The sequence below is a fragment of the Bos taurus genome, chromosome 8, assembly GCF_002263795.3.
Source record: "Bos taurus isolate L1 Dominette 01449 registration number 42190680 breed Hereford chromosome 8, ARS-UCD2.0, whole genome shotgun sequence".
NCBI classification, from domain to species: domain Eukaryota; kingdom Metazoa; phylum Chordata; class Mammalia; order Artiodactyla; family Bovidae; genus Bos; species Bos taurus.
Genome location: NC_037335.1, coordinates 65504824 through 65514050, shown reverse-complemented (window position 1 = coordinate 65514050; position 9227 = coordinate 65504824). Strand labels below are relative to the sequence as shown.

The 9227-nt window shown below is 46.3% G+C and overlaps 1 pseudogene; it reads left to right on the top strand.

Moving 5' to 3' along the window:
- Positions 1–1436: 1436 nt before the first annotated feature.
- LOC784042 (putative serine protease 47) lies at positions 1437–7872 on the top strand (annotated as a pseudogene).
- Positions 7873–9227: the final 1355 nt, after the last annotated feature.

Genomic DNA, 9227 nt, shown 5'->3' with positions numbered 1-9227 from the left:
ATACCAATGACAGAAACTTAAAGACACAAACAAGAAGTATTCAGGATTAAGGGGATGGGAGTGCAGGTATAGGACTAAGGGAGAGCTAAAGGGAGGAGGGACAGAAAAGACTGAAAAAAGAGAAAGGGACAGAAAGAGATTGCAGGTTCAACCACTCCCTGTGGGTGTCTATTCAGGCACCAACCTGTGTGCTTCCAGAAAGGGCCAGTTAAGGAGGGAGCACCCTGTGCACTGCCCACTGGGGTGATCAAGCCTGGAAACCAGCCAGTTGTACATTGACTGTTGGACTCTAAGCCACAGGTGGAACTCACCCATGTGTACACCAGTATATGGGAATCCGCTGCAGCACTTCAGCTAATGGTCCCACATCCCAGTCTGTCTCAAAATTGTGGGAAATATAAGAGATATACAGAAAACAAATTGCAAACTGGAAAATGTAATTCCAACTGTATTAATAATCACATTACTGTGAATAGATTAAACACTCAAAATTAAAGACAAAGATTGATAGATCATATTTAAAAGAACAAAGTCCTTATCAGTGTCAACTCTGTGATGTGGAGGAAAGAAAGAAAGGGAGAGAGAGAGAGAGGAAAGATGGGAGGAATGGAAAAAGAAAGAGAAAAGAAGATAGGAGAGAAATAAAGGAATCCAACTTTAAATGGAAAAATTAGAACCTTTAGTGCAGAAGAGATGATCCTGTATGTTAAAAAACCCCAGTGAACCCACCAAAGCAATGTAAAACAAGACAAAACAGACTAGGATGAATAAACAAGTGCAGGAAGTTCATAGGAAGCAATAGTTTTTGTAAAATAAATTGCATTTATGTATTCTAGGTACAAAAATTTGAAAAGAGAATTGACAAAATAATTTCATTCATAATAGCATGGAAAAGAATAAAATGCTAGCAATAAACATAATAAAGAAGTGCAAGATCTGTACACTGAAAACTATAAAATATTGCTGATAGAAATTAAAGGTCTATACAAAGAGAGAACTAGTTCTTGTTCATGGATCAGGAGATTTCATATTATGAAGAAAGCAACTCCTCACATTGGTCTATAAATTCAATGCAGTCCCAATGAAAATTCTAGCAGGCTTTTTTTGGGTAGAATTTGACAGCTGATCCTAAAATTCATAGGGAAATTTGAAGGATGTAAAATAGTCTAAACAATTTGGCAATAGAATAAAGCTGGAGAACTTTCATTACCTGATTTCAAATTTTACCATAATACGTACTAATCGAGACAGTGGACTTCTGGCACAGGAAAGCAATACAGTTCAATGGCACAGAATTGAGAGTCCAGGAATAGAACCTTACTTTTTGTTATGAATTGATTTTCAACAAATGCTCTAAAACAATTCAATACGAGAAAGACTAATTTCTGTTTTTAACCAAGAAAACGTGCTGGTACAAATGGATATCCACAAGAAAGATGAAAAACAAAGAAACGGAAACCTATTATATCTGGTAGGTAAAAATGAACTAAAACTTGATCATGGTTTCAAATATAGGAAACAACCGTTACAATTTCTCAGAGAAAACATAGGAGAAAATCTTCATGATCTCTTAGATATAACATGCAAAGCATGAGTTATACAAGAAAAAATAGTAAATTAGACTTCATTAAATATGAGTGAAGGCAGAGTCCAGGTAGCCCTGTCATTTTGACTGGGCCGCTGGACGCCTGGCCTTGGTTTTCCCATCTGTGAAGTGGTGTGACCCTCCTTGTTGCGACACATGGGGTCTCTATTGTAGGTGGCAGCAGAGTCTCCACAGTGTGCGGGAAGCCCAAGGTGATGGGGAGGATCTATGGTGGCCGAGACTTGGAGGCTGGCCAGTGGCCGTGGCAGGCCAGTCTGCGATCCCAGGGCTTGCACGTCTGTGGAGCTGTCCTCATTAATTCCAGCTGGCTTCTTTCCACTGCCCACTGATTTCTCAAATGAGTCTATAGCCTAGGCTTCCAGCACAGGTGCTGGTAGGGGAGGAGGATGCAGGGGAAGAGGAGAAAAGGGGGATGGTGTCCCACATTAGCTCCTCTGGGCAGTCTGTGGCCTTCAGAGACATGTTCCTGCCTTTGGCCTGTGTACCCTCCACTTGGACTGTCCTCTCCGCTCACCTGCCCAGATCCTCCTCATGCTCTGCCCTCGGCCCCTGTGTCCGTTCCCCAACACAGGTGTGCCTCAGGAGAGCGGCAGTGTCAGTCCTCGCTGCCATGTGGTGTGGACCCATCTCAGATCACAGCTCCTTCTCAGTGTCCCCTTATTTCCAGGTGTCAGACTCTAGGCAGGGGCCTGGGACCGCGTGTATGACCAGCAGCTGGGCAGTTCTTATTACTCCTGCAAAACTGTGTGCCCAGGAGGAGTCATGGTCACTGGCGTGCATGCAGGTAGCCATGGTGCCAGGCTGCATAAGGGGGAGGTGGGCTCCCTGGGAGAGTGACAGGGCTGATCAGGAGTCTAATTCACCTAGCCTTCTGGGGCTGGCTTTGTTACAGACTTCTGAACAGATGAGGACGGGTCACCAGGGAGTTCAGGCACCACAGTCCAGGTCTGGGTACAAGAGCTTTGAGAGCTCAGAGTCTGTCAGCACCCACTCTGTGCCATGGTCCGTGCAAGCTGCCCTGTGGCATCAGGGTGAAGTGGCAAATCCTACTTCACCATATCTCCATCTTGTCAGAAGAGAAAGTCCAGCATGGGTCAGAAGGGCAGAGCACATGGAGTGGGGGTGGGAGGGTCAGGAGAAGGGCTGTGGAGAAGGAGTGCCTGCTGGAGGGCAAGGATTGGGTGAGGGGAACATGAGAGAGGGTCTCTAAGGAGATGAGGTGTGAAGAAAGATTGAAGGCTGGGGGAGAAGGGGATGACAGAGGATGAGATGTTTGGATGGCATCACCAATTCAATGGACATGAGTTTGAGTAAACTCTGGGAGTTGGTGATGGAGAGGGAGGCCTGGCATGCTGCAGCCCATGGGGTCATAAACAGTTGGACACAACTGAGCACCTGAACTGAACTGAACTAGTTTCAGCACCTGTGCTGGGGAAACAAGGCGAGGTTCCATTTCCTGCACCCAGTTGCTCATTTATTTAACAAATATTTTGTAAATCTTTGTAACTGTAGAGAAGCAGGACTTGGGCAGGGAGGTGTTTAAAGAAAAGGGATGGTCAGGAAGAGTGTGGGGCCAGAAGGTGGGTTGTATGGGGTCTCTATAAGGGTAAAGTGAGAGATAGAACGGACCCAGAATGCCTGCTGTGTACAATCAAAAGGCTTTCATTTGATGATCCCACTGAGGACATTTCCAGAGCAAGGATTCATTGCTTTTGCAATTCTAGTTACTAGTGGAGAAGCCAGCCACATGTCTGAAACTGTAAATAGGATATCAATTCGCCTCAAGAAAAAGGCCTCCTGAACATTCAAAATGGATGGACAGAAGCTGTTGGGCATCACAAGGAGTGGACAGGTCCAGAGGGGTGTGGGTAGTTAGATGAGGATGCAGGGAAAGAGCTTGTCCCCACTTGGAGATGATGGTGAGAGTGCGCCTTTCCTTCTCCAGGAAATCCTAAGCCCTAGGGAACTATCGGGTTCTGTTAGGAAGCACCCAGCTGTACCAGCATACCCAGCACACCTGGGACGTGTCTGTGACTCGGATTATCACACACCCAGACTTCAAGAAGTTATATCCCTTTGGGATTGCATTGCCATATTGCAGCTGCTCTTTCCTGTGAACTTCACCTCCTACATCATCCCTGCCTGCCTCCCAGTCCCTAGCATGAAGGTCTCCAATAACTCATCCTGCTGGATAACCGGCTGGGGGATGCTCAATGAAGAAAGTGCAAGGTTATGGGGGACTTGGGGGGGATGAGAGGAGGAGGAGGAAGGGGAGAAGGACAGAGGAGCAAAGAAGGGAGGTATGTCTCTACCTGAGGGGTCTCCAGGCAAAGGTCCTCTTGGCCCAGTATACTTCATTTCCAGAGGACTGGACCATTCTAGTTCTAGTTCTTAAAGTGTGTGATTCTAAGGCTTTGGTGTTCCCTAAGTGTAAAGCTCTGAAGTTTGTGAATCTGACTTTCGAGTCAAGAATCTGAGTTCTTGAAGTCTTTCTGGTTCTTGATTCCAAGATTTAAATCAACCATAGATCTGAGATGACTTGATCTAACTCAAAGGTCATGTTGAGGCATGACTCCTTCCAGGTCACTGATAAACTCTCTGATTTCCCAGTGCCATAGGAGGTGCTTGGGAAAAGTGGAAAGAAAACTCAAATATGATCTCTGACCTCTGAGTCTGCCTGATCAATTTAGAATGATTACTACTTTACAGGGTTTCACTCTGCAGACCTCACTTTGGTTTTCTCCCAGCTCAGGTCATCTATCTAATTTGTAGACTTGTTAGGCAAACTGAGTAACAGGAAAAAATTGTATTTTTTAAGATTGAAAGAGGAGAAATCTAGGCCAAAAGTTATGAATAACTTATAAGCAAGAGTCTTCATTAAGGAAAGGAGTGTTTAAGACTTGGTGAAATGATTGTGGTGCAAAATTATGGAGGGAAAGAATATTTATTTGTAATTGTAGGGTCATAATTTGGTGTGATGTTCTACAGAGGTGTTATAGGCATTTTGAATAGATTCTGTCTTCATTGGGTGGGATGTTCCAGCATCCATGGTCCTTGCTTATTAGTGTGTCAGTAACACTCAGTGATTATAGGACAAACAACCAGGTCTCCAGAATTCTTACAGCATGCACGCACATACAACACACCCAAACACACACAATACATGTATACCACACTTAACACACACGCACACACACACACACACACAGAGGTTCCTCCTTGACGTCAGGGACCCTGTCTTTCTGTTTCAATATCCCAGGCCATGCCCCAGGCAGGGCCTGGCACCTGGTAGGTATCCCACTGCTGCCCCCGGGTCCTTCTTCCCTGGACCTCCAGACTGGTCTCAGCTCCCACCCTGTGTGCTCTATGTTACCCTCCATGTAGCTGTCTGAGTATTTGCTTTAGAGCAGGAGTCATGCCAGTTCCCTGCTCATCACCCCCAGTGCCTTCTCATTTCTACTTAAAATAAGGTCGCAACTCCCTGCCTTGGCTCTCAGGCCCCCTCCTCTCTCATCACCTACTGCATCCCTCACCCACACCACCCCAGCCAGCAGGCCTCCTTCCTGCCTTGATGATGCCAAGGCGGTTCCCACCTCAGGTCTCCACCTTGACTATCTCCCTGGACTCATTTGCTTTTCCAACTAAGCTCATCATGCCTTGTTTCATAACATATGCAGCTTGGCTACTCCTCTGAGCAGTTTTACTTGATCATGTGAGCTAAAACAGGCTACCCCTAATAGCACATCTTGTTTTATTTCCATTACACCACTTATTAGTTCTAAAATAATGCTACTTATTTCATTTAACCTCTTTTTCCCAACTAAAAATGTTAGTATCATTAGCTAAAAGATAGTTAACATGAAGAATAAATGAGTAAACTGGATGAAGAATAAATGAGTGATAGGGTGAGAGGATGGATGGGGGAAGGTGGGAGGACGAGTGGGTGGAAGGGAAGATGGTTGGGTGGATGGGTGAAAGGATGGTGGGCAGAGAGATGGAGTGAGTGGGTCTATCGATGGAGGGGAGAATGGAGAGATGGGTGAAAAGATGAGTGTATAGGCAGACGGATGGAAGGGTGAGTGGGCCAAGGGGACATGAGGGAAGATAGGTAGTAAGATGGAGGAACAGGTGGATGGAAAGCAAGGTTAGTGATAGACAAAAGGTGAGTGGATGTGATGGTTTGTGAAAGGATAGATGTTTGTGAAAGGGTGAATGGTTGCTAAGCACCAGTGAGTGGCAGGTGTTGGAGGGATTTGCCATTTTCCTTTGTGAAATAGTGTGTCTGCTATTATAAAAGAGGTAGAGGGAATAGGATGAGTTTGGAAAAGTTTGAGAAACAGGGGAGGGCTTATTAGGCATAGATAGAAGTCTGAAACAAGGATGAAAGCTCAGCTGTGTGGAGAAAACCCCACATTGAAATGCTATGCTGACCGATAAGGCAGAGCTCTGTAGCTCGGCTACAGCAACCTTCCCTGATTTCCTACTTATCTTCAGAGCACCTCTGCTTGAACCCTTCCATCTGCAGGAAGGAATGTGAGCTTCATTGAGAACAAGTTCTATGAACTGTTATACAGAGATGGAAAAGGCAAGAACTGCTCTGTCCATGTGGACATGCTGTGTGCTGGGGACTTCTCCACAGGAAAGTCCATCTGCCAAGTGAGTAAGGCGCTTTCTGTTTTTCCCTCGCCTGTTCTCAGGGCCTCGGTTTCTCTGGGGAGGGGCTGTGTTGCCTCTGCTCTCTTTGTGGAGCCCCTGGGACTTCCCATTTCCTCCTCCATGCGTCTTCCTGGGCTCCATCCCTTGGCAGTGTCCGCCAGGCCAACCCCCCTTCCTAACTCCCTTGCACGTGAGGGCATCTACAGCATCTATTCTTGAAGTATATTTTAAAGGTTCTACTGAAGTGTAACATACATACAAAAGAATATATCCATGCTCTTTTCATCAGTTGGATGAATTTTCACATAGTGAGGCAACATGTGATCAATACCCCAGAGGCCCCACTCACATCTCCTTCCGGTCACCAACACCCAACAGAAACCGCCATCTTCACCTTCAGTACCTTAGATTAGATTCTGAATGTTCCATAAGTAGAATTTATTTCCAGTTGTCAACTTTTTTGTCTTAACATTGTATTTGTGAGATTCATCCATACTGCTGCCTGTAGTTGTAGTGTGTTCAGTCTCCTTGCTCTGCAGGACTCTCCTGTGTGCATTGAATTCTATGATTAGTTACACTCTTAATGGGTATTTTAGTACTCCAAGTTTTTCATTTCATTTCACTTCCAAATGTTTTATCTTCTATTTCACAGAATCCCTTGAGTAGTACTGTTGGAGGAAAAGGTATGCATGTGTTCAGCTTTGGCAGATATTACCAAATGTCTTCAAAGTGGTTCACCATTTCCACTCATTGAAGCAGTGGATGAGAGTTTATATTCTCACCAATACTTAGCACTTTCCATCGTTTTTCATTTTAATAGCTTAATGTAGTTTGATTTTCTTGATGACCAATTAAATATACTTTCACATATTTATTGTCATTGGATATCTTTTTCCGTAAAGTTTCTTTTCAAGAATTTTCCCCCTCTTATTTTTCTATTGGGTGTTCTGTCTCTTCCTTTAGGGGCTCTGTATGTATTTTATATATTCCAGATATTAGTCTACTATAGGATATCTGTGTGTGTGTGTATTTTTTTGCGTTTGTTCCTTTGTTTTCTTTTGGCTGTGTTGGGTGGGCACTAGTTGGGCACTCAGGCTCCTCGTTTCTGCGTGTGGGCCTCTCTTAGTTGTAGCATGAGAGCTCCAGAGCACGTGAGCTCGGTATTTGCAGCACACGGACTTAGTTGGCCTGTGGCGTGTGGGATAGCAGTTCCCTGACCAGGGATCCAACCAGTGTCCTCTGTGTTGGAAGGCAGATTTGTAACCACCACCAACCATCCAACCGTGGGACTTTGAATTCTGATGCTTTCTTTACACTCTCTGTTTTCCCCTGTTTTATAGGTGAGCAAACAGGTCCCAAAGAGGGTAAGTGACTACCCTAAAATAAGGCAGCACAGCCTGAGCCCCTGTGTCCACTCTTACACCCCACACTGGGCCCACATCTGCTCTTATACCTCTCCCTGAGCCCACGTCCACTCTTCCACAGACCCAGTTTCCACACCAGTCTCTGCAGGCTGCCAGCTCGTCCACACCGGGACAGCCTTTGTGCCTCCACAGACCTGGCCCCTGGTGTTGTTCATGCTTGGGGCCCTGAGACAGGCCCTGTGGTGATCCACCAAGCCCCTCAGCTCCAGCTGTGTGTCTCAGGACCCAGCCTGCTCACTGGAACCTTCCTCCCCACCCGTCCCCCAGCCCCCTCAGGTCTCAATTGTCCCTTCTTGGCTTCCCTGTCCACCAGCTAAGACCCCCACAATCCAAGCTTGAAAACCAAATAAAAACAAATGAAAGACTCATCCTGATCCTGTCTTTGGGCCCTATTGCTCCTCCTGATCCTCAGCACTCACCCCTTCTCTTGAGGTCTGTCGTCTGATTCCCCGGACAAGGAAACAGGAAACGGCAGGGCCATTACAGCAGGAGGAGGCAGGGATGGGGACACTGAAGGAGTCCAGCTGAGGAGAGAAGGGCATCTTTCTACCATGGGAATGCACAGGACTCAGAGGAAGAACATCAGTCAGCTCCAGCTGCAGTAACAAATATCACAGGCAATGTGGCTTAGACAACAGGAGTTTATCACAGTTCCAGGGCCCAGAAGCCTGAGGCCTCTCACCTTGGCTTATAGACGCCATCTCTGCCCTGCGTCCTCACAGGGTTTTCCCTCTGTGTGTTTGGGTCCACATTTCCCCTTCTTATAAGGACACCATTTGCATTGGATTAGGACCCATCCTAGTGGCCTCATTTTAACTTGATTATCTCTTTAAAAGCTCTACTTCAAATAAAGTCACATTTGGGGACTGCTCTGGTTGTACAGTGGTTAAGACACCAGGCTTCCTCTGCAGGGGGCATGGGTTCAGTCTCTTGTTGAAGAGCCAAGAACCCACATGCTGGACTGCGCAGACAACAGAAAGTCACATTCTGAAGTTCTGGAGGTTAGGACTCAACATAAGAATTTTCTGTGTTAGTTGCCCAGTCATATCTGACTCTTTGTGACCCCATGGAGTATATAGCCTGCAGGCTCCTCTGTCCATGGAATTCTCCAGGCAAGACTACTGGAGTAGGTTTACATTCCCTTCTCCAGGGGATCTTCCCAACCCCAGGACCAAACCTGGGTGTCCCGCATTGCAGGCAGATTCTTTACCACCTCAGCCAAAGAACTGGGGTTGGGGGTGTCAGAATCCAGCCCGTAATAGGAAGTAAGACATATTGTCAGGTGTCTGTACTGCAGGGGAGTAAGAATCTTTCTCAAAGTAAAGAAGCAACATTCCCTGGGTTTGGAGAAGGGATGACCTACTCCCTATAGAGGTAAGGGGATGTTCCCTGCATGGGGAACTGGACTGAAGTACATGACCCAGGCCATGAGGAAGGGGGTTCCTGCATACAGCACAGGAGGCTCTTGCGTGTGGGGGATCTGGCACACTGAGTGGGAGACAGAGCGAGGAGACCCTTGCCAGGCTGTGAGCTGAGGTCCT